The sequence below is a fragment of the Magnolia sinica genome, chromosome 8, assembly GCF_029962835.1.
Source record: "Magnolia sinica isolate HGM2019 chromosome 8, MsV1, whole genome shotgun sequence".
Lineage (NCBI taxonomy): Eukaryota > Viridiplantae > Streptophyta > Magnoliopsida > Magnoliales > Magnoliaceae > Magnolia > Magnolia sinica.
Genome location: NC_080580.1, coordinates 64,992,077 through 65,019,541, shown reverse-complemented (window position 1 = coordinate 65,019,541; position 27,465 = coordinate 64,992,077). Strand labels below are relative to the sequence as shown.

General features: G+C 40.2%; 1 long non-coding RNA gene and 1 pseudogene across 1 annotated transcript; both read right to left on the bottom strand.

The window, feature by feature from the left end:
- Nucleotides 1-279: 279 nt before the first annotated feature.
- Nucleotides 280-14,121, bottom strand: LOC131253380 (oligopeptide transporter 3-like; annotated as a pseudogene).
- Nucleotides 14,122-19,733: 5,612 nt separating this feature from the next.
- LOC131253382 (uncharacterized) lies at nt 19,734-25,910 on the bottom strand. The gene is made up of 3 exons (XR_009175131.1): nt 25,774-25,910; nt 23,424-23,486; nt 19,734-20,050 (listed from the first exon to the last, which is right to left on the bottom strand). It is a non-coding gene; the product is annotated as an uncharacterized LOC131253382 (long non-coding RNA).
- Nucleotides 25,911-27,465: the final 1,555 nt, after the last annotated feature.

Here is a 27,465-nt window from a genome sequence, read left to right as displayed (position 1 = left end):
AAAAACCATACTGACCGGGTGATCCTGACCGTTATTTCAAAGTTAAATTGTCTACACTGAATTCCATCAGCTGGCCAACTTTATTTAACCAGACCAACTCCTCAACCCAATGGCTAAGATCATCTTGGTGTGATTTTCAGATAGTGGACCACCCATGATCTGGCCAGCGAGACGAGCATTCCCAACACACGTTTACAACGGCCCCCATGGAGTGTGAGATTATTTATGCATGTGATATAGTAGGCTCCTCACCATGGATCATCTGCATGGCCACACCTGTTTGATATGTAAATCGATGGCTAGAAAACTGGGCACCCTTTTACGGAAATGCTGGGTTCGGTTGGGCATTTAGCCAATGGGCAATGGTCCAAATCCGTGCCCCACCACTTCAGGCTCAATTTATTTATTTATTTTTATTTTTTTTGTTAGCTTGTTAGTACACCCCACTGTCAGTTCGCACACACTTCACTGTTAGCCACCCCCACTAGGGATCAATACCAAGACCTAAGTGTTGAAATGAGGTATCTTTCACTCAATCTACCACTTGAGCTATGGATCAGGGTGTAGCGCGAAATCCAGAAGAACACCCATGAATGCCGTCCTGGCGTCTAATGCCGCCGATAGAACGTAGTTATACTTCTGCCACCACCCTTTCCGGTACTGGAAAACAAAGTAGTTGAAGATGGTCCCTGTGACAAGCCAGCTGGAGATGTTGGTGGGAGTCGCAGGTGGCATTCCTGCAAAACCGTAGGAGATAACTGGTATGTTGATCAACGGAATCCATTCCTTCTCCGGGTAGATCTTGCTAAGTATCCATATTGGCACGGGCAAGACCGCTCCAATTAGGAATAGCCAGACCAAGTTTTTGTGTGTTAGCTTGTTAGTACACCCACTGTGAGTTCACACTTCACTGTTAGCCACCCCCACTAGGGATCGGGACCTCAGTGTTGAAACGAGGTATCTTTCGCTCAGTCTACCACTTGAACTATGGATCAGGGCCCGAACAGCCGCCTCGATCCAACGAGGCCCCATATGACAGATGCGTCGAATGTGACCCTGAATTTTGGGCACATCCATGGGCTTTCTGGATGGAGAGCTTCAACGTCGCAGATGTTCTCAATGCTCCCAAGCATCCACCATGCGACTGCAAGGTTGACAGTGCCTGAAATTACCGTCCCGGCTAGCTGCGAAAGTAGTAGATGGAATAACACAACTGAAATTAACCTACCAAACCCTACTTAATGTGTGATTTATCCAGCATAGTTTAAAAGCACAAAAAATATATATAAAAACAAATCGTATGATCCTGAGCATCCGATCAACAACATGGAAAATGGACAGTCGAGATTGAGTGAAGAAACCAGATCAATCCAATCATCATCTTGAACAATCTATTTGATAGATCACACTTTGAATTGTTTATGATTCCACCAGTACCCATTTGGTTTGATAATTCTAACCAAGTAACCATGCGATTTGTGACTCGCATGCAACTAGGTACAAGCCATGGTGCAAAAATCACGCCAATCATGTCATCCTAAGCATCCGACCAACAGCATGGAAAATGGACTGTCAAGATTGACCAGAGAAACAAAATAGATCCAGTCATCATTTTGAACCATCCATCTGATAGATCCCACTTTGAATTGCATACGATTCCACCAGTAGCACTTTGATTTGATGATTCCAACCGTGCGATCTGTGGCCCATAAAAAAAACAGAATTGGAACAAATTGGCCTCATTCATAGGGTTAGGATCAACTGATTGGCATGATTCTTACACCATGGCTTGCTCCAAAAGGTACTATTGAATGAACGGCCCTGATTGATGATGGGGTGCACCATCTGTCATTCAAACGCTATGGACACGTTGCTAACATCCCTGTGAAGGTTTTCTGGAGTTTCACCTGAATTTTTTGAAGTTTTTCTAGAGTTTTGACTAAGTAGTGACCAGATAAAGTTTCTCTCCTTGGTGAAATCTGGTCAGTGTGAGTCAACTCAGGCGAGTTGAGTCGAGTTTTTTTCAAGTTCTTAAACCATGGTATCCATGCCTTCATCTAGTGGGTCCACCATGCCTTACCTCAAGACCCAGATGATTAGGTTACCAGTTATATGCATGTTGCTGACCACCAGTCGTTCTATAACTGCACATCGTTTTCCGTAAAGGTGTGGCCCACCCCACCAATTGACCGGCTGTTTTTTAAGCCATGGACCATACACAGTGGGATCCACCAGATGAATGGCCCAGAACTCACACACACTCTTGCAATAGTAGGAGTCAGGGTGGCTACCCTTGTGAGTATCCATATTCTTCTTCTGAAATTGAACAGAAAGAGACTTCAAATATTAGTTGAAAAGGTTTTCAGCATACCTGAGCTGAAAACATGCACCGAGGTGGGATTTTCATGTAATAGCCTAGTTTCAAATCGGATAAGAAAGAAAGTGCATGGATGGTGCTGATCCGTCCATAGATCTTGAAAAGCAGATTCACGATAGGCTCCCTGGGCATGATGTATCCAATTATGAATTGCGCTATGATATCGTAGCCAGGTTGCTGTTTGTTCACAATTGAAGGAAAAAAAACATAGAAATGTTAATATCCAATCTGCAATTTCAATCTCTGTATCATGCTGACATGGCACATATGAGTAAGATCCAAATGTCCATCAGGTGGGTCACATCGGTGTATTTCCATGATCCTAGAATCAGGCCGATCCACTAATCAAGTGGGTGAATTTGAATAAACAAGCAGGCAGCTTGTATCCGTGAACTGTGGACCAACTGGCCAAAGGACTCAGCTGATCTTTTCGTGCAGGGATCCTCATGGTGAAGCCCACCTGGTGGACAGATCGGGATAGGATCCACAATTGGGGAAACAAGAAAACCGCTGCCTAAGATGCTGCATCATAGAATAAAGCATTGCACCAGCATTCGAAATATGCGGACATAAGTTGGAACTCAGCCGAGTCACCTCAGTTTAAAAATGCAGAATTACTGAGTCCATTATCCAGTTTTATATGAATCGATCCAAGTAGAAAATTGACTCAGCTGGTATTTAATAAAATCACCAAGTAATTAATCCCTCTACCTTAGTGCTAGAAAACCAAAAGACCAATTTCCAAAAAAAAATAAAAATAAATAAAAAATACTAGTGTGCCTCAGGAACAACTTGATGTGCATGAATTTCAGGCTGATCCTAAGCTTGGGTGGGCCTTACCACAGGGAATGGTTGAGGTCCCAACATGGTGTAAATATGCCATCCAATCCACTCAACCAACGTGCTCCACTAGGATAACAGGATGCCCCAAAAATCAGGCTATTCCAAAACTCATGTGGGCCATGCCTAGTGAATTTAGGGGTTTATGCATGATAGTAAACATTTTCCTATGGTGTGGCCCACCTGAGTTTTGGGTCAGCCTTATTTTTGGGCTCTCGGGCTGACGAATGAGGATCTCATGCACATTTCCTCCACAGGGCTCTCTGCTACTGCCAATCATATCGCGTGCAATCATATGCACCCATGCAAGTCATGCTAGAGTGGTTCTTTTCAAATCAGGTCAAGAGTCCTTTTAATTATTTATTTTTTTCAACACACACGCCGCAATGGGTACTTGAACCCATGACCTTATTGTTAATGTTTTGTGACTACAATTATGCAGCCATGAATGAAAGCTTATGAAGTCTTTAATCAGACCACAAATCTGTGGCCCAGAATGGATGCTCATGAAATTTAATCTAAGATCTAGATTTCCAATTTATCAAAGAGTAGGGTTGCAGATGGGGGGCCTGACGAGCCTTGTCCATGCTCAGCCATAAGCTAGATACATATGTTTGGGTCTAGGCCAACCTGCTTCCCAACAACTAGGCCCGGGCCTGGTCATGGTTAAATGACCAACACATCTAGTCTCGAGTTGAGTTAGGACTAGAGCTGTACAAGAACCGAGTTAGCTCGGTTAACTAGCTCAACTCGACTCAGCTCGAAACTGGATTCAAGCCGAGTCAAGCTGATTTTTTTTAGCTCGAAAAAATTTCGAGCCGAGCCCGAGCTAGACTGACCTCAACTCGACTCGGTTGGAATAGATTCAACTTAGATCAAGTTCACTTAGTATAAATATTTTGTATATATTTATATATTTAAATAAATTATATTATATTATATATATATATATTAAAAACTACAAAACCTAAACTCGAACTCAGCTCGTAGGCTCGAACTCGAACTCGGCTTGAAAGCAAGCTCAAGCTTGACTCGAACTCGGCTCCAGCTGGCCGGTCAGGCTCAAAGACTGAGCCGAGCTGAGTTTGAGCCGTGGTAGCCTGCTAGCCGAGCTGAACTGGGCCAAAGCTCAACTCGGTTCGGCTCATGTACAGCTCTAGTCGGGACTCTCCCTCTTTGGGGGCGTATTGGCCCGACTTGCCCGAGTCAAGTGTCGAACCAGATCAGGTCAGACTAAGTCCAAGTTGACTCGGAAGAGACGCTTAGGACTTGTCAAGTTTAAAACCACAGTACCAACCCTAATAGTGTAAAACAAGTTAGGCTCGGCTGGGATGTCATGTTGGGCCATTACAAGCCCAGTCGGATAAGTTGTTGGGCCTCAAAATTATAGCTGGGCCCAGCCCCATAGGCCTTGAGCCTCAGCCCAATCCAACCAAAAGTGGACTCTGACCAGCCCTGTACGACCCACTTTCATCCCTCTCTGTAAGCAACCTTTTCAGTACCAGAAACACAAGCATTGATGCTGTGCATTGAACTAAAAACAGAGTAACTTGATATAATCTGACAGGGTATTGACAACTCATATGCATGCATACAGCAACTGTAAGGTCAACCTGCATGCACCCCAATCAAAACTGCCCAAATCATTGGCCTAACTGTAGATGAATCAAAACCCAAAAATCAAACTGAAAAACTGATCCTAACCGTCTGGTGGATGAATCATAAGCCGAAAATCGAACTGAAAAAACGGTCCTGTCTGATTGTTAGCCAGCAAAAATGAAAAATGGCATATGGCCCGAACTCGACAAAAATAAAAGAAACGTCTGTTAATCATAAGTCATGATGATCATCCAACCGAATCGACTTTTGGATCGTGCCACATCTCCATCAGGGCTCCCGATGCCGATGGTTTGGGTTGAGGTGCATGTATGCAACCTGTGTACTGCTGTATAAATGTGTGTATCATCTAACTCTGTCAGAGCATCAAATAACTCAGCTGAAAGTACCAGCAAGAAAGCACAGTTCCCCACATCTATAGGAAGGCATTAAACATAGTAGCAGAGCTCCCTGAGAGGGCATTGAAATCATGGCCTTGAATTCATATTTGGCGAATTGCAAAAACCTACTAAGCATTGATGGACAGTCTAGATTCTAGAAACTGCATGTGGAATGCTAGAAAATGGGTCAGAAACACTGGGACAAATATTGCCGAGATTTTCAAAATCCAGCAATATTATCACAATATATATATATATATATATATATATATATATATCAAAATTTTAACTACTTCACTAATAAACCTATATTTAAAACTTTAAAACTATTTATTAATTTATAGTAATGATTTTTGTCTTTATTTTTGTTGAGATTTTTTCTAATAATATCCCAAGAAAACATCAAATTTTGAAAATCTCCTGAGAAATTCTCCAGAATGAGATTTGCCCCTATGCTCAGAAGGCTCAGTATCCATGGTGCTCCATCCTAGAATCTATCTACTGTATAGATCTTCAATGAGAATGTGATTGCTATACCCAGACATGCGGATGTGGCATATTCACCAGATACAGGCTGTTTTATCTTGCAGACTTCCATCTGTGTTGTAGAGGCCAGAAATCAGGCTAGTCAGGCAATCAGATGGGCCAGATGTGAATGTCAGACATAGGCCATTATTTTTTTTCTCTAACGCATGTGGTGGCCCACCTGATAACTGGAGCAGATTTTTTTTCTACACAAGGGAAGAGGGGCACCTGATGAATGGCGCAGAACTCAATCCAATGGAATTGAACTTCAGGCATTTTAAATTTCATAAATGCTCTACAAATCAGATTCCCTTCTTAAATTAAAATCATTCATGGAATTGGGTTCCACTTTCTAGAGATTCTTGAGCAAAAGTGCTCCAGAATTTCTCTGCGGATTTCAAGTTTGAAACGTAGCGATAACAGATTTGGGTGCGGGAGCAAGGATTTGTCTGTTTCCAAATTTAGCAAGTTTAAACAGTGAGGTAGCAGGAATTGAAAGGCCCGAACACATGGGTCCATAGGATTTGACAGTATCTACACAAACTTAGGGACCTACACGCAGCCAGAGGTGGACACCCACATCCAGCGACCCGCCTAACTACTATGGGAGCAGAAAGGAACATCGCCCCTCTAATCCTATGGCTAGAATGGCCACCAGACACAATCAACTGTTTAGATCATCTATAGACAACATAACAGACCATGGATATTCTCTCATTACTCCTCTCAATTCTCTGGGGAATTTCTCAGATGGATTCATTTACGGGGGGACTGTCTTATCACAATCTTCTCTCGTTTAAATTTGAATTCAAGGGGACTGGCAAAAGGGATATCCAACTGGAAATGTTTACAGAGATAACTATGTGGGGGGACTCACCCACTAGTGGTTGCCCATGAGTGGGCCTCACATGCCCATATCTAATAGGAAGGCGGATGAGATTCAAAGCAAGAGGCGGGAGAGGCACCTGGTTAGAAGGACCATGCAACTAGGGTCGGGATCTTCTCAAATTTTGATAAGCAGATCTGACAGGGAGTTTCCAAAACCAAATAACATTCCATGATGGTTTTGTATACTATGTATGTCATCTACATTGTTGCATTCGCTTCAAAACCAGGTTGTTTTACTCAAGAGAGTGTAGAAGCTCTACAAGCTCAGGTATAAATGCAAATGTAAATGGATTTTGAGCTATTTAATAAGGAATGCACCATCCTTATTTTTCAAATCGTGGCATTTCGACATGTTGCCATGTCCACATTCTGACAATCCTGGACACGCCGCATAATATGTCTAACTATTACTATACTTTATTTTGGGATACTCTGCTATGTATAAATAATTGAGTTTTAGGATTTCACTACTACTATTATAATTGTTACCAAGGGTTGTGACACACGTGGAACGGGGAGAGAGAGAGAGAGAGAGAGAGAGAGAGAGAGAGAGAGATGTGGGGGTTATGCATGCCATAGATAGAAGGGAACGGTGGGCGACCCATCCTACAGTTTTCCTTGCTGTGACCCACGCAAGTCCCTGATCTGCCTAATTTTTTAACTAATGTCCTAATGCGAGCCCATGTAACAGATGTACAGAGTGGACGTGTACAAAGTCATTAGGGTAGGCCGTACGGAGCCTTTTTCGCACGTTAGACGCTTCATGCATGTGTAGGCTACACACGTACAAGTCCATGTGAGTTACATGCATTAAAAGAAGTGAAAGGAAGCAGGTGGAATCTATGTTGTCCCTTGTGCGAATTTACCCTCTCTTGACCAATGTTGTGAAGACTAGTTGTGAAAGCAAAAACATCATATGCTATTCGCGTTATATATAGTAGAGATTGCTCATTTTGGGATTCTTTTACATACAAATAATTAAAATATAATATCAAAAATAATATTTGTTAATTTAAATATCATAAGAGTTGCCAACAAATCTGACTATTAAAAGCTAAGGTTCCAACACAGGCACATTACTTTCTACCATGGCAAATCACATCAGTTCTATTGAGAGATTCTGGTGATCTGAATCTAAAACCATGCATAGATGCAGTAGCTATCATCGATTGGTATACCTGATTTGTAGTTGCTTGAATGACTCTAATGGGAAGAGTAATAATCCACGCCAGGCCGAATGCGAAAAGCATCCCCCACCATGGCAGCTGCACATCTTTTTTCCACACAAACGACATTAGCAGAGATAGTGCAACACTGCCTACTAACAGAATGAGGAACCACCATTGAGGAACCTCTTTGTAATTCTTCATCAATCTCGCATGGATATCCATTTTCGCTGAGTTCATTGCTGATTTGCTTTGTCTCTAAATATCGCTGCAGAAAGCAAGACCAGGAATCAAATAAGCAAACATAACCTCATCAAAAGATACCCATTTGAATTAGTTGAATAATAATTGTCGAGCACTTCTGATGTAGATGAAACTGATTTAATTCAGCATAACCACTCAATTCTCCATAGTACATAAAGGAGGAATTATATGATTCTCAGCTGGGGAATAATGCATAGTGGGTCAGAGTCTCAGACTGTTAATCTGATAGGCCCTAAAGTTGATGAACCATGCCAAAATAATCTCAACCATTTGAAGATCCTAGCGACCGATGTTTTGGTCCATGGTTTTAAGACGTGAACGAGTCAGATATGACTCATTCAAGACGGCTCAAATCTGGTAGTATTAGTACATGATCCAGCTTGATACCCCAACTCACCCTTGATCAGGCAATTCCCAACTGGACTAGGGGCCGAACCAGTCAATCGGAGTCGCGGAGTCTTTTAACCTTGCTTTGGTCTTTATGCAGTTGAATGGGGACAACTACTATATTGCTTAACTGTTTATAATTGCATGCTTGCAATAGAAAGGCTAGGATTATTCTGTCAAGGAGATTTTTAGGACATGTCCATCCACAAGGGTGACCATCAGATGAACAGTCAGTGTAACTGAACATTGGACCCCACTAGTACAAGCCTAAAACCGGTTAAGATACTATGCATATTCTCAGATTGAGAATCATATATTTCCCCAAAAAGAAGATACAAATACCCATACCAATAATTAAATTGTCCAGAGGCAATTTATCTCCCAACAAGTTGAATACTAGAAAATGAGGCCCATTAATCTGTCTTGTAGTTTTAAGTCCACTAATAAAGGCAAAGGAATAAAATAATCATGAGCTTTGCAAGCATACATCCAGACATATTTCAATAAGATATGTCAGAACTCAGGGTCCTTTTCCATGCCCCGAACTGTTTGTAAGATAGGCTCACAACCAAAAAAGAAAAGAAGAAAAAAAAAAAAATCTGAGATCCAAATATTTTCAACCCTCTGATTATTCAAAGGTCAAGAAGATGTCCATCTCCAAAGGAAAAGATTCAGATGATTGAAATATTCCAATCTAAGAGTCTTTATTTTTTGCCTATCCCCCATCCAAGATGAGGCCCATTATGATTACCCCAGATCGAATGGCTAAAGTCACTACATATCCTATAGCAATATGTTGAGATGTACTCTACCAAACCTCAATAAGAGCAGAGAGATTAATGAATTTCAATGTATTTCACATCTATGTATAATTGTGCAAGTTGAAGCAACTGATCATCTACTTTCAATGGTATATTCATCATTAATCTAGTTTGAAATGTCCCTAGTGTTCAACAATAGTTCAAGGGCCTTACCTGCCATGGAAGAGAGCAACATGGGTGATGGTTGCAGTAATCCTTGCGAATCCCGATCCTATCAAGAGTGCAAAAAGGGGACTGAGGTAGAGCTTCCCATAACTATTATATGTGGCAATATTGAGGTTGTACTGAGGGGTCAAGATCTTGGTAGTATCATAAGTACTCCCACTTGAAGTGAAGAGGTTACTTGAAAATATTGGAAATTTCTGCGAATCAAAAGTATTGTATTTCCAGTAGCATAAAGGGATGATTATGTAGATAAACATGATGTATCCGACTGCAACGTTGACAATGGAGAACCAAGGTGTCACCAACGGGCTGCTGTGGTAGGCCGATATCCCAGCCCAGTCGAGAGTGAATGCACCCACTCCAAGCCTATGGTACCCAGATCCAATCTGCTGGGCTGTGATGCTGCAGGCCCATGCCCAACAAACCCATGAAAAGAATGTCAGGACAGGGAACATAAAGCCGGGTAAAGCATAGTAAGCGAAGCTTGCCACCAGGAAGATGAGGAAGAACTGCATCTGGGTGAGACCTTTCGATCGAGAATCCTTCACATGTAGCGCTCTGCAACAAAGCATCTATGATGAGTGAAATGAAAAGTATATTAAGAGGAATGGTAGTTGCATGTTTCAATCTGTAAAAGCCAACGATGAGCGCCCCACACATACCAACATGGCAAATTTGTGGGAGATCTAGAAGGTTCATCAGGAGGGGTCCACTGTTAATTTTCCCTTAGCCCTCAAATCACACAAGTGCATCCTTCAGTTGATCACATGTTAATTTTCCCTTAGCCCTCAAATCACAAAAGTGCATCCTTCAGTTGATCACATGTACCAAACAAGTGATGCTTAGAAAAAAGAAATCCAATGATCCACATTCAAGCCACATATGTAGCCTACCCAGTTAGTGGACTGGCTGGATTTTGGGCTGGAGCACTTCGATCCGGGCCTGCCCGATGAACTGAACAGATCTTGTGCACAAGTGATTGGCACATGTGAGATTCTTTGGCATTGTCGGTTCCTTTTGCATTCCCGAGCTTCTTTTTTTTTTTTTTATCTATGAGTGACAGAACAATCGATCAAGAATATTTTCACTTTATTCATATTCTTCGAAAATATGAAGCGGTATCCAAATCATGGCTTACAGAACGAGTCACCAGAGCCATCTGGGGATGAAACTGAATGAGTCAAGGTGAGTCGCAACAGTTCTGGTCACCAAGTGAGTCGAACTCGGCAACCGCTATTTAAATTCTTGACCAAAATTCTCCACTAAAACCAAAAACAAACTAGAGAGTTTCCCATCTCCATTTTTTTAAGCCTTTGTTTATGCCTTTGGTCCCGAAGACAGACATCCACATGTAGAGTTTATCTGAGTATGATTAGTTTTTTTTCCTCATAATTAGTAAACAGTATGGCACCCACAACCAAGTAATCAAGAACCCAACATTTCCTTTTCACTTTCCTGATTTCCTTCTTTTCACTTTTAACACAAAAGCTTCAAATCAAGAAAGCTTTTCAACTCAAAATTCAAACGCCATCATTAATAAACCCACATAACCAAATACCACCCCCAGATTGATTTTATTCCCTCTTCTTTTCCACCCATGAAAGTTGTCAAGTAAAGAACCTTTTCAGCACTACCATTACAGCCAGAAAAAATAAATAAAATTTCGACTGCAGAATTTAAATCAGGCGAATCCAGGCGAACCCATTTCCTTACCCACAGTGCTCCCCACCGGACCCATTCATCAAGCAGATCCCATCAATGGACCACTTTCTGCAAATTGTGCTAAGCATGGATGGACCAGTTTCAGGCAAATGACATAGATTGGATGGTCCTATCAATTTGAGTAGCAGACCTTTTTCCCAACCTAGGCTAACATTTGTTCATATTTTTTCTACCATCCATCTGTAAGTGACAAGTCCTACGATTATGATTGCCCGAGCAGTGAGATGTTACCACTGTTCCCAATCCACAGTGGGACCCACCTGATGGTCTGGATGATGGACCATATTTCCATGCGTCTGATTTCTAGAAAAAGAAGCAGAAAAATACAGACCTGAACAGAGAGACCTGAGCAAGGTTGGACGGCCACCACATCTCAGCAGGCTCAACCAAATATTTCCTAAGCATCCCAGCCCATCCATACCCGAAAATCTGCAACAGAACCATTCAAATCTTCAAGAGGAAAGCCAGATATTTAATAATAATAATTTTTAAAAAAAATAATCAGAACTGTATAAAAACCACAAGAACGTATTGCAAGAAAACAAGAAGAAAAACACACTCTCAAATGCCTGCTTTTGCAGGACATTTTTAGCAACTTTTACAGCAAACAAATAAAAACTAAAAATCCCACCAAAAAGACAAAAAGGGGAAATTATGAAAACTCCAAAAAAACACATGATTAAAATTTAAAAAAAAAAAAAACAGAAAACTGATGGGATAATGCAAATTATATCCAGTTTCTTCATCTTCAAAAAATATACACTAAATCTGCTTTATCAACTGGTATCTAATAGGAAAAAAAAAAAAGATTAAAAAAGAAAAACAGCAAAAGCATGCAATTTTTATACACTAAGCTACCTGAATTTATTAAATAAGAAAAACTAACAAAATAAAAATGTTACATTAAATAATTAAAAAAAAAAAGGGACAGTCACATATATCCGCACACCCAAATACAAAAGCCAAGAAAATCACACCTAGAATACAAAAATCACATCTAGAAATACAAATTTTCAAACATAGATTACACTATAAATCATATATCCCAAATACCCAAAAATGAAAAAACAAAATTATATAAATATATTTTCATCCTCCACCCAACTCATTCCTTCATTCTTCTAATCTTCCAAATTTAATCCTTTTTCCACTTCTCCTCAAAAACAAAAAATAATAATAATAATAATAATTGATAAAAATATTATATAAAGAATTAATGAAATCTCCACAAAAATCGAAAATCATGAAGCTTTTAAAGATTAAAAACCCAAAAAATAATTAAAAATAACAAAATATCACACCCGAAAAAACCAAAGAAATGAGAATATAAATCTTCACATCTCCTAATCTATCCAAATTCAAAATCAAATCATAGAAGCAATTAAAAATAATAAAACCCCACAAGAAAAAACGACGGTCAACGTTATCCATATGAACATTTCTACGGTTACTCGCGCGAGTAGGAAATAAACATACTCAAAGGCATGCCCACACATAGCACACACAACATGTATGAGATCCGATCCGTTCATCAGCCGGCACCCAAAACCAATCTGGTCCAGTCATCAGTTAGCCCACATGAGTGAGAAAAAAAAGAACGGTTAAAAGAAAACGACAACACGTTCTCAGTTCTGCAATGCTGGGCCCACCGATCGGTAATCCAGACCGTTGTTCTGTTGTGTCCCACCATGGATGTACTAAAAATAAAAACTTCCTCAATATGAACAAAAACTAACCGTTCGATTAGCGACTTGCAGGTGGACAGATAAAAAGAGAAATACAACAACGGTCCGAAAGTTCAACTGATGGATTTATGGAGACACACTCCGTTCAAGCAATAGGACTCAAGTCACCCAACAGATCAACGGCCTGTTACCTAAAAACAGTGGGCCCCACATAATTCTTCCCACTCGAAAAAACCCATCACCTCAGCTTTGTACTGCGCACATGTTGTGTGGCCCACCTATTTGTACTGTACACACGCTTTCTCATTTCCAACATTTGGGTCCGACACATCAATAATCCAGACCGGTGTTCTGTTGTTTCCCACCATGGATAGACTACAAAATAAAAAGTAACCTCAACAGGATCCAATCTTAACTGTTCGATTAGCACCTTACACAGATGGACGGATAAGAAGAGAAATGCAAAAAGGTTCCAGAAGTTCAACTGAAAAAACCTCAGTCACTCTTACTCCATCCAAACAGTAGGACTCAAAGTCACCCAACAAACCAATGGACAGGATTACCTAATAAAAAGTGGGCCCCACTCATGCCCTTCTACTTCAATCTTCAAACCCATCTCAGAGAGAGAGAGAGAGAGAGAGAGAGAGAGAGAGAGAGAAGAGAAAGATACCTCGTTTCAAAACTGAGGTCTTGGCATCGATTCCCTAGAGGGGGTGGCTAACAGTGAAGTGTGAACTGACAGTGGGTGTACTAACAAGTTAACAAAGAGAGAGAGAGAGAGAGAGAGAGAGAGAGAGAGAGAGCTTGTGTAGTCAAGACAATCAAGAGGGCAAGGAAAAAACCCAATCTCTGCTTGTAATAGGCCTTCATGACTGTGATAGCGCTGATCGAGTAGGCATCCCCACCACCATAGGATACGCCGCAATTGGTGAAGATGGTGATGATCACATGCTCTTTCATATTGAACAGTCCAGGATTGAGGGAGAATCCCCATCCCATCAGCTTGTATTGCTTGGTGGGAAGGGAAGACGCCATGAACTTCCCGATCGGAAGGACGGCGATCTGCATCAGGATCACCGAAATCGTCAGCGGCTGCATCCGATATGTGAAGGTGTTGAGGAACATGAGGACAGTGCAGGACATGATTCCGAGGAACCATGCCCAGAATGTCATGACGGGGAGCGACGGGTCGTCAGTTTCCAGCACTACACGGGCCACCTCCTCAATCGTAGGTCGATCGGGGGAGGTGGGATCTTCTGGATGCTTTAAGGTTCTTTCTTTCAGTTGTTAGACGCCATTGCAGGACCTCGGCAACTCTCTCTCTCTCTCTCTCTCTCTCTCTCTCTCTCTCTCTCTCTCTCTCTCTCTCTCTCGGATTTGAAATGTGGAAGAGGGTTGGGGTTCTTTTATAAGGAGGGGAAATTGGGATACTCGAGCCTGACAATGTACTCGGTGTTTTATTTCTGACACGTGGAGCCCATGGTCGAGTAATCCAGACCGTTGGTATGGTGGGATACGTTTTAGATGAACTACTGTTTTTATATTTTATTTACAATAGGAGAATGTTGATGTCGTGATTTGTTCGTTTAAAAATAGATGGTCGAAAATAGATATGTATGGTGGGATTCATTTATGAGAAGTGAGGCCCACGGTTTAGTAATCCTGGACTTTTGTATGGTGGGATCCATCCGGCGTCTGTATTTTATCATGGATGGTGGAATCCTAACATCTTAATTTGTTGGATAAAATAGATGGTTGAAAATAGAAATAAATACATGGTCCAGATGTATCTGATGTATTTGATTGGAGAGTTTTTGGGTATAGCCCATGGATGGCATGATGAAACATTTCAACGGCATGGATTGATTAAAAATTGGACCCATTTGTCTGTATTGAAAACCCGAGTATACATACTGCAAAGAGACTCGAGTTGAGGATTTGGTGGGACTGGGAGGACAGGTGGAATTACTGAAATGCTCTTCGTTAAATTACCATTTTTTATTCCAAAATATGCCTCTTTTTTCTGGAGAAAATACTACAAAGGGAATCGTTTTAGAAGATCAGGTTTGCTACCCTCGTATTTCACTCGTGAGGCATGCGTAAACGGGAGAAGCATGTATGAGATGCGAGCCGATTGTTATGGGGGCCCACCATGGATGTCAACGTATACTAAAGACAGGCAGGTAAGATAATTGCAATGGCTTTATTTGAGTGACTAAAAACTGGCAGTTCACAAGTTGTCCAGCCGTCTATCCTCTCCCTCAAATCCAACGGTCAAGATTACAGTACAGATTCTACTTAGAGGTTGTGTGCCCCATTCAATTAGAGGTGGAAATAGGCTGAGTTAGCTCAAGCTAGGCTGGCCCAGCCCCGCTTAACACTTACGGGCGGCGCATGGTATCAGATGTGATTAGGTGGGATGGAATTGCATTTGGTTCCATGTAAATTCTATTGTCGAATTGTATTTGGTACCATATGGGTTTTTTTTTTATTTATGTATTTTGAAATTCATTACACATGTGGGCCCCATATTGATATATGTGTTTATCCATTCTACCCATCCATATATACCATTTACATGTGAAATTCTGATTATATACGTGTATAAGTGACCGACATCCATTGTGAATTTGGTTTATTGATTACAATTGTAGAGTCCACCAAACAAGATTTTGCTTAATTCAGTATTTTCCTGTAGTCGTGATTGTGGGATCCACCATATGAGAAGACGAAGATGGAGAGGGAGAGGACGATGAGGAGAGAGAGGTGGAGAGATCTGTTGGCCATGGCTGTGGAGAGACGGAAAATGCATTTGGGAGGATTTTCTAGGGTTTAAATAAGGTTAGGGTTTTGTAAGATGCAGTACAGATGTAGTAAGGAGAGAGAGAAAGCGATGTTTTGTACTGTGGAGAGAGAGAGAGAGAGAGAGAGAGGGATGAAATAGAAGGGAGAGAGTACGACAGATGTTTACCGGCAGGTTCGTTAGCTAGTTCGATTTTGGCAGGAAGCAAATACTATGCATTTCGAGAGCACCGAAGGTTCAGTACGTTAGCATGATTGACATGATCGTAACCGTTCATTCATCAGGACCAATTAGGGCTGGCAATGGATATCCGTTTATCAAGTTGACCCAGGAAAATTGAATTAGGATTAACCGACGATCCGAGTTCTAATCAGACTGTGGTCCCAGTTACAGAAGGTAATTTTTACAAGTTATCCGATTAATAATATGTTTAATTAAAATATTAAATAATGACAGTGATAGATTCATTGATTTTTACCACAAAATCCCTCCAAAATCTGATTTTACTAAATAATGCTTGGGCTAATTGAATTGCTAAATAAATTTCATATATTCTTTTCTCTATAAAGTACTAATTGAGATTTATGGGACCCACGTGATATCTGTACAACATCTAATCTGTCTAATACATGCACCAATCATAATCGTTCAGAAATTAATTCTGATGGATCAAATCATGAAATGGGCTTTGGATGTTTTTATGTCATGGATTTCATTTTCAACGGTGTGGTCCACCTTTTAGTTAGATCATTTCTCTAATCTTTTTAATAGGATTCATTCATAAGATGGGTTTGTTTTAGTGAACATACAAGTGGGCCCCACAATTCTTGACTTTTTTATTTTTTTAAGAAACTTGGGAAAATTGTAGTATCAACAGTTGTGAAAAAATGGTTATCAAAAGATTTTGGAAACACTCAGCTTTTAGTGAGTAATTTTTTACTTATAAGAAGATTAGAAGTGTCCAATTTGAACATTTTTGCTATTAGATAGGATGAGCAGTATAGATCATCAGAAACAAGTGATATGTGTGTGTTACTTAATGTAAGCATAGAAATTCCCTCCTCGGAAGGCATTAGGTCCTTGTTCATGTATGCCGCTGATTTAGAGCTGGGCATTAAGTCAAGTTGTACAGAGTTATGGCTGACCCAACTCGATCCGGTTTTGAAATATACCCGAACTCAATCTGACTTAGTACTAAGTCCAATATGTCTGACTCAATCCGAATCCAGGTCTAGCCAGTCCAACCCGATCACAAGTACTGAGTCATCACCAAGTCAGTTTAGGTACAGCAGGTATTCACAGCTGAAATCACAACTCACTTAGGTGCACTTGCTAGATTTACGGCCTTTCCAACTACACGGCATCTCATATTTGACACACACACACACACACACACACACACACACACACACATAGAGAGAGATGCTCACCTGCACACTTCTTACGTGAGCACCTGTGTGCACCTTTGCATACATGTCTTAGGCATGGAATCTGAATAATCAACGTGATGCGGCACTCCCTGAAACCTCATAAGCCCAATTTCTTGCCCGATACAAAACTCTAGTGGGCCATGGATAAAGGAAACAGTCTACTCCCTTGATTTGCATTTCTTTTTGTTATGGCCCACTAGAGTTTTGAATTGGGTGCTACATCAAGTGGACCATTCAAATTTTGTGCCCACGACATGTGTGCAAAGGTGTGCACGGATGCTCATGTAAGAAGGTGCACAAGTAAGCTCACGGATGCTATGACCCTCTATACTCACATGCGCATCTTCTTACGTGAGCATCTGTGAGCACCTTTGCACAGTGTTATGGGCACAAAATCTGAACAGTCTACATGATGCGCACCCCTTGAATCCTCACACGCCCAACTTTAAGCCCGATACACAACTCTGGTGGGCCATGGCAAAAGAAAACAATTTCCTCCATTAATTTGCATTTCTCTTTGCTATGGCCCACTAGAGTTTTGGATCAGGCTGGAAATTGGGCTTGTGAGGTTTCAAAGGGTGCCGAATCACGTGGACCGTTCAGATTCTATGCCCATGACATGTGTGTAAAGGTGCTCACGTAGGAAGCTGTGTAGTTGAGCATTCCTCTCTCTCTATACACACATGAGTCAAGTTTTGGATTGAGTGAACAAGTACCAAGTTCGATTTTGGTTCAACTCTAGTCAAATCATTCGGGGACTCGAACTCAACTTAGTTTGAGTTCGTACCAAACAAAGTCTACTTCGGATGGACTCACCCACTCAGTTTAGATCGAGTCCGGTCTAAACTAGTCATACAAGTTGGGTTTACCGAGTCGAGTCGTCCAGTGACCCGCTCTAGTGGCCGTTGGCTGGTAGAGCATATAACATGTGCCCGGGGCATAGAGATACCTATGCTCGTAATTGTGTGGGCCCACAAAGATGTCTGTGACAAATCCACTCCTTCTATCTGTTTTTAAAGAACACAATAGGATATGAATCTATTTAAATAAGGCATATCCAAAACTCATGTGGGCTATACCACATGAAACGGCGGGATTTGAACGCCTGGGGGTGATGGAAGTTTTGGCTCAGGATGATATTTGTTCCTACAGTTTATCTGAGTGTTAATAAACATATGAACAGTTTGGATGGAATATAAACATCATGGTCAAGTCCAAGATATTGATGCTCTATGAGTGTAGTTGGTTCATACTCATGAACAAAAAAAAGTACATGTGGCATGCTCCTTAATCATATATAACCGTCCAAATAGTCGGTCCCAATTTGAATAAATCATATATAAAAGAACAATATCAATGGAATTTCTTCATTTACTTATTGATGGACATAAAATGGACATTCAGGATGTAATAATCAAAAGTCTGATTTCAACAGGAAAATGTCCATTAATCAACGATTAGGATTGTTTGATAAATTTGAATTTGGGGCTATAACCTATGTATAGAATTTCATATGATGTGGATGGTTGAATTGAAAGTGGATTGCCTGTTGTACAAATGGAAAACCCAAATAGTACCTCATTTTTAACGGTGGACTTCAATCAACACTGTTTCCTGTGGTGTGGTCCACCTAAGATTTGGATTTGCTTCATCTTTGGGATCATGCCCTTGAATGAGCTGGAAAAATGGATGGACGGCATGGATATACAACATATACATCAAGGTGGGCCCCGTTGACGGCCTCACCGAATCTGCTTTGGTCATTTCAGTAGTTTGTACCAAGAATGGAGAGAGAAATCAGACGAGTTTTTTTCTACTGTACGACCCACTTATGGCCCACGAACCTTTTTAAGCCCACTTATTCTTACCTTCCAAGAATAAGCCCCTGTTGTACGGAGAGCTTTTCACCGAACCAAAATACCCCCGCCTTTCCTTCCGAAAGCGGATTGGCTGGTGCTCGAAGACGAGCGCTGACGCTCCTCGAACTTCGAGTTGTACGAACGGTTCAAAAGAGATCAAAGTTACATGGGCCCCATAGTTATGTATTTATTATATCCACAACATTCATCCATATTTCGAGATCATTTCGGAGCATTATCCAAAAAAAAAAAGAATCATATCCAATGATCAACTGGACCACACCACAAAGAGCAGCGGGAAAATTGATTTTCACCGTTAAAAATTTTGTAGGGCCCACCATAACATTTATTTTCCATCCAATCTATTCATAAGGTCACAAAGACCTAGATGAAGAGGAAAAACAAATTTCATAATGATCAAAAACTTCTGTGACCCCTAAAAGGGTTTCAATGGTAGACGTTCAATCCCCCACTGCTTTTTACGGTGTGGTCCACTTGATAGCTAGATCTGTCTTATTTTTCGTCTCAAGCCTTAATAAGAGTTCGCCAACCAGATGGACGATTTGGATATAACACATACCTCATGATGGGACCCACAAAAGCGGTGGGGGATTACACCAGGGAAAAAAAAAAAATGCAGCCTGCCGCAGCACTACCACTTTTTTTTTTTTTCTTTCATGGAGAACTTTTTTCCCCTACATTTTTCTCTAATACATATTTATATAAACATGTATATATAATCATATATAAAAAAAAAAAAAAAAAAAATCTCTCTTTTTATTCATTTCTTTCTTTATTCATTTTACAAGCATATCTTCTAAACCAAAATGAGTTACTTGACGTACCATATATGATTTTGAGGTAGGAGAAGCTACTTTAGCCAACCAACCTGGTTATTTTCGAAGATTCCATCAGGTCGATGGTTGAAAATCCATTTCATTCACTTCGCGGTCAATTTCAATCAGTTTGCGGTCAATTTCATTCATTTCACGGTCAATTCCCTTCACTTCACAGTCAATTCCATGCATTTCACGGTCAATTCCATTCACTTCACGGTCAATTCCATGCATTTCACCAAGTAATGTAGAGTAATCCACTCCCTGGAGTCCATTGTATACAACCTGTAGGTAGGCACACAATTATACCTACTTCATCATCCAACTAACTATTGTCAACATTTATAAAAATAAAATATAAACAACCAACCTTATATAACAACTTGCAACGTAACGTACTGGGAACCGTCATGCACCGTAATATCTTACGGCAGAGTGAGTTCTGAGGAGTTACAAGTTGGATTTATACAAAAGAATATAAATAAGTCTAATTCATTGTAGTTTTCTATATTATGTGTTCGATGTATGTTTACTTCTATTCTATTCTTTTATTTGGTGTGCTTTTGGGACTAGACTGTGTTTTTCCAAGATTTCTTAAATGTTGGTGATAGGGGAACAATCCACGTAGACTCGAGATCTGTGTATGCTAATCCAGATTCCACACTGTCAGAACTTGCGGGCCACATTTAAATGTAGCATAGTTAAATCACATAGATCAAACACTATGATCCTACACCCAACTGATGACCTTAAAATAGACAGGAAAATGGTCAGTGATCAATTCAGTGGCCAATATGAGATTGGTAAAGATGGTTGATAAGTGTGATTTTTGGGCATTGTGCTGTCCACAATGCTCACTACCAATTGTAGGCTCTAGCAATTTAAAGCATTGGTATTGACACGTGTATCACACCCTCGCATAGTTAAACTTGAATTAACATATGGAGAATCATTCTAAGTATTAGCAGTTTGGTAATTCATTTTGGAATTATGTTTAGACATTGTGAAATATGGTATACCCCACATTGTGGTGCAGTTGCCTGTAAATGAGCAGTTCTCTTTACTGAAAACTGTTTATCTGATGACTAGTTTTGAATGGTTTTGATTGATTTTGATTGGCATAGCTAACACGTCTTGTCTATGTCTAATTTGTTTTGATTGCCAAACCACTTACATGCATGAAGGTCCCACTCAAGATTAGGTTGCATGCATGCACGAACACATGCAATCAATTGGTGGAATGCAATCATAGATACATTTAGTCACAAATGCACAATGCATGTGCGCATGAATCTACTCAACTAGATCGAACTACCCAACTATATATATATATAAACTAGATCGAACTCGACTGAGTCTATTCAACTCAAGATTTCATTAGAACTGAGCTGCTCAAGACTCATTAAAAATATTATTAAAAAAAAAAAAAAAAGACAAAAGCTAGAAAAAGCTCAATAAATAAATGGCTTGATTTGGCTAAGTCATAGATAACCAGTTCTCATCAATGCTAGAACTCCTACTTGGAAAAATCTTGAACTAAGTAATTTTAATTAAACTGTCCAAATTATGGATTCTATTTAGATGTATTATAAATCCAAAACTATGTTTATTTCATTATCCAACTATCAGATTGGAGGATATTTATTGGACAGTTAAAAACTCAATAAATTAATAAATAAATGGCTTGAGTAGGTTATTTCTTTTGTTGTTTCTCGTACTCTTCTATTCCCATTTATTCTCTAGATTTTTCCCATAGGCCTCCAAGCCAGCCAGTGGCTAACTCCCAACTTGGTTCATTTCCTTTTGCGGCACAACCAATTCACTATAACAATTTTCAAGGAACAAGTAAAAAAGTGGACATTTATTGAATCAAGGTTTTAAATCGGTGTATTGGGTATCACATCATTTACCACTGATATGCCCTGTATCACCCCTGTATCGGGCTGGTACAGGCTGATGCCACCATTTCGTTCATGGGTGGTACTGGTATGTATCAGGGGTTATGTACCGGTTCCAGATGATACTTTAAACCTTGTACTGAATATGAATCTTCTGCTCTTATATGTAAATTCTTCATCTCAGGTTGGTGTGATTATTGGGAAAGGTGGGGAGACTATAAAATATCTCATTAGGAATGTAAACATAACAAAATAAATTTCAGAGAAAATCAATTTTCTGTAAATTTTTATTGATTTTTTCAAATTTTCACTAGGAGGTTGACATGTGTGATATCATTGATGTGTATTGCACATATCAACAATACCAAATAACTTGTAACAACAATATTTTCAAAATGTTGCAATGTATTGATATCTGTAATAGATTGCAATATTTTACAAAATAACAATGTTATCGATATTTAAATCACTGGTTTACTAAGGCTCACCACCTGTTGCTGGCTCATGAATTTGTAAGGCCAGTCAAAGTTGGGCATTTTAACAATAGCACGATAAGCTGTTTTTTTTTTTCAAAGAGTATTTTCACACCAATCATTGCAAACTAGAAGCATTAAAGGGAAGTTAGAGAAATCAATGAGCATTTGGTGGGCCACCTTCCAAGAAGCTCATTACCAGTGGGTGTATTTTCTGTTTTCTCTACATCTTCAAGAAAAATATTGAACAAGTCCTTCCCTTCCAACTCTTAATACATCAGGAGTTCAAAGAAAACAGTACAATGGTGTTTAAAAGTAATCCAGACCACAGTCCTTGGCAGCATGCATCATGCATATCAATTTGAGAGGATGCTGACAATGATATGATAACAATGTTCAAAAGCAAAAAGGACAGGACTCCCCCAATTCTGACCTTTTGCTTTAGGTTATCCATTGCAATATCTAACTTACCACAAAAACCACCAACTCCAAATCCTCATTGACTGTACCTATCAGTCTTAACTTCCATAGTAACGTTCGATAACCACAGATCTTTTATCAATAATATTTCAAAATTACAATTTCTGGTATAAGATTAGATACTGTAAAATATCACATGCCAGAAGTTGCCCGGTTTCAAATCAAGTAAATGCAGGTGGCATCTACCCTTCCAAATCAGATTTTAATGGCCATTTGTGGAACACTTTCAGAATATCGAGAGCACTATGGAAAATGTCAAGGTCCCAAAGATAGAAGTGAAGGGCTTCAAGACAAAGCTACAGCAGACATGTTTTAGAAGTAAAAGCAAGCACTTTGGAGAAAGGGTAGGTGCTGCATTATTCGAGGCTCAAAGCTGGAATGTGTTCAAACACCATTGGTACTGTGGAATCTGATGTTATGGTGAGTCTACGGCATGCATTGGTGGATTTTAATTAGTATAGAAATTATCAACTATAGCCGCCTTTTCCTTATAAAGTAGGCACGCCATAACATACCAATGGTCTGAAGCTGGAGCTAGAAGCTGCAATTAGGGAAGTGATGGATAAGAATGCCTTATCCATGGAAAACCTTGCTTTTTTCGGCAAGGTAGAACAGCTAGATTAAGCCACAATGTTTTTGTTTCATCCACACCAACTAACTATAGACAACATTTATAAAATTAAAAAATATACAACCAACTTTATATAACAACTTGCAACTTAACCTGCTGGGAACCGTCATGCACCGTAATATCTTACGGGAGAGCGGGTTCTGAGGAGTTACAAGTTAGATTTCTACAAATTATACCTGATTTGGCAGGTTCTTATCTGTAGCAAGAGAAGTAGACTTCTAACAAATAGGATTATATTCCTGAAACAAAACAAGCACCATCTTTAAATTCAAGCTATATCAAAACATCACAGATATATGGTTCATTTGATTAAAGAGGCATTTAACATTCTACAGAAGCATTTGATGCACCACATAGTCCATTCCATTGTCATAATCCATATTGTTTATTTGAAAAAAGAGTTTCTACTTTGCTAAATATAAAAGAAAATTAGGGATGATTTCTTTTTTTGAGCTAAAGGAACCACAATCATGATAAAAATACCAGTCATAAGGGTCTTAAGTAAAATAATACATCTTTTTGTTATTTTCTCAAATTAGTCAAGAAGTTTGTACTCTGCCTATCTTTTTGTGCATATCAATAAATTTCTAATCATACTTGTCTCTATCTAGATGTGTTAATTGTCTCTATCTAAAGGTGTTAATTGTCTTTATCCCATTCGGTAACATACCATGTACTGTTCTCATACAGTTTATATGCGAGCCGAAATTTCAGCAACACGTTCCCATATTCTCCAGATATATGTAAAATTCGATACTAACTAGTTGCCACATATAGTCCATTACACATGGATAGAGGAAACTGATTAGTAAAAAACTATATATCCGAAGAAAATATAGGAAGACACCACCAAAACTCCAATTACATGTAGACTAAAAATGGTGGCAACCTAAGTACATGGTATAGTACCGAATTGTCCAAAATGGGACAATTTAGGAATCCATTAGGAACAAGCATTTTCAGTCAAATGAATGTACTTGTTCAATATAAATTTCTAAATGGGGGGGGGGATACATTGCTAAACCACTAGGTGGCATAAATACTAATTAACAACATCAATTGTATCATGATGGAACATCAAGGAAGAAATGGCAAAAATGAGAGAAAAAGAAATGGACGTACAAAAAAAGGGCATCTCTAAGCCTCTAACAATGAACTTGCAGACGGAAAAGTGAATGCATCTGTTGCCTAACTGAGCATTGGAATGGCATATTTGTAGGATATATTTATTCAGGCTGCACCTGGCCCATGTGTAAAGCTAGCAGGTCCAAGCCTAGTCCACAGCCAGCTCAGGATCATGGGTGTCCAGGCAGGCCACCTCGCCCAATGCCACCCTTGTGCACAGCATGCATGCCTAAATGATCTAATCAGGACCTTCCATTTTGTGTGCCCTATGCCCTACCTCGAATGCGCTAGGATTAAGAAATCACATAACTCAGATGAAGCTAGCACTTCATTTTCTTCCCATCCAAGGATTTGTTTTCTGGTTCGTTTGAGGGACTGATTCGAGAGTGACGAACATTTGGTTGGTCCAATTTTAGGGGCCCACCAGATGGGAATGCGGTCATTAGGTCATCAAGCCACTAAGTCTTCACAAGAATATTCTTACTCCAGGCCATTACATCCCATCTTACCAATGGACCTAATCATCAAACTGGGTGTGATTTTTGCAAGGTAGACCATAAAATGCATTCAGGACTTGGGATTGATGGACGGTCCAAGTATCCTATTCCTAATAGGATGTTATCCTTTCCCCCGGACAGATTGAATTTCACGAAATACACCTCCAGCAGTATAACCGATGATCAGACTCTCAAATCCAGACATGCCCTGTTATTTCTTGCTGATCTACAGTTCTCACATTGTGAGGGCCCACATTATTTTTACAGGAAGCGGACGCCGATTTCCTGCTAAAGACTCTCGCAGGAAGTTCGTGCTCAGGGATGGTGGGTGGGGCCCACGTTGGAGTTTGTGAGAAATCCACCCGTCCCGACAGGCCTTTGGCAAGCCCGGACCTCTTTATTTTTTTTGGAAAACTCCTTCTGTTGTATTGATAAACTTAAATCAGGGATTTACACATTCGGGTGGGGGCTGACAAAAAAAGGCCCCCACCTATCATATCCAACTTGTACATTTCCCAAACCAAAACAACCCAGCTGCGAACCTATAACAGATCAGAAAAAAATAAACCACCAAGCCTCTGCATTGCAGCGGCCAAAGTAACCGTACCTTCACGATGAGCGGCCCAAACAAGAGGCCACAATCCTACCTCCAAACACCACTACAGCCAAGAACGGCCCAAGACATTCCAAACCTTCTATAACCCAAAGCATTCAAGCTGATCCACGCAGCATGAGGCTTATACAGATCTATGCTTTCATCAACCCAAACCCAAACGTTTGTGTGCTTGCAACATCACAAGAAGAAAAGATAAAAAGCAATGACAGATGGAAAGGATTCTGGAATAAAAACAGCAAGAAGAAGAACAATCGGCGAGGAAAATAAGGGATTTCGGGAGAAACTCACCTATTTGAGATGAATCTTCAAGGATTCAGAGCTCTGGCGAGGAAGATTGCGTCGTTCGAATGAGGGAAGAGCTCTGGCAAGGTAGATCGCCCGTTCGAAAGAGGAACAGCCGTGCGTTTGGAAATCCCTCGTTTGAAATGAGGAGATTCAAATCCGTTGATTGTGCGCTTGCCATCATTTATAGCATACACCGTATTATCAGCCGTACATGAATGAACCATTTCTGAATGGTTACGATAGTTTTATATAATAACATATATACAAATTATCCATCTACGAATAGAACCATTATTTGGTTGGTCTGGATTACCCTATATCGTTATCAATATTGATATAAAAGAGTCACCACATTTTTACAAAAAATGCAAAACTCAAAAACACTTACAGTTAAGAAAAAAGGTACCTTGAGCCATGGATCTGATAGGGCTCTATGGCCCATCATGATGTTTTTGCTTCATCCACACTGTAAATTCATTTCTAAATATTATTTTAAGAATGATACCAAAAAATAAGTTCTAAATAAATCTCTCTTGAGCCACACCACAGGATTAAAATATCGTTTGGACGTCCACCGTTAAAATATACCATTTGGCTACGAATTAATGTACTTTAGCTACGGATTTTAGCCGTCACTAGTGCTGACGATTTTAGCTGTAACCAGAACCACTCTAAGTCCTTCGGCTTTGCCCAATTTTTTTTTGTGGTGGGTGAAGGGAATTGACTGTGAAGTGAAGGGGGAATTGACCATAAAATGCATGAAATTGACTATGAAGTGAAGGGGATTATGTAAGGCCCGTATTCTAGTTTGTACTGTTCTGTAGGTTTCCGCAGTTCTCCCAATCGAATTCCGGCGATCCGCGATCTATTATCGGTGTTTGCATGCGACCTTGAGTTGTATCCCGTATTCCAGAGTCGGCTCAACCCAATACTTATACCCTAGCAACCGCGTCGTCCCCGCGGTTCCGAAGCCATGTATTACGGGCTGAAGCGATACCCAGGCCAGGAGATGTGGGCCCGCGTTCAGTTCGAGGATAAACGTTGCGCGTTGCAATCCCTGGAAAACATCACATCAATCACATCAATTAAGTACACATCACTCCCATCACTCATACCCATCCCCTAAGTACAACCACCCCCCTTAAAGTCAACTATCTCTTCCTTACACAAATACACACATCCATCCCTCTCTCCCATCACTTATCTCCCATCATTTCTCTCTCTTTCATTCTCTCTCTCATTTTTCCTCCCAAGCAACCCACGTCCAAGCTCCCCATGAGAGAGTTAGTGTGGCCCACCTTCCTACCTCCCATCTCCACCATTGAAAGTCCATCTCAACCGTCGGAATCGTTTCATTGGAACTCTAGAGACTATAGGCGGAAGAAGGAAGAGAAGATCAAAGGTGGGTGCTTCTTTCTTTCTCACTCTCTCTCCTTCTTTTATTTTGTGGCCCACTCAATGAGCTATGTGATGTCCAACCGTCCCTCAAATGGACCCCATAGTCGTCCAAGCCATGTGGGCCCTACCTTCTAGGTGATGGTTAAACACAAATATCAAATTGATCTTAATCAAGTGGGCCACGTATGCGTGGGACCAACCTTGATGAATTGGTGCACGCAAACCGTTCAGCGTCCATGGACGTTGGTCGTGTTTCTAGTGAAGTGTGAACTGACGTTGGGGTGTACTAACCAGTTA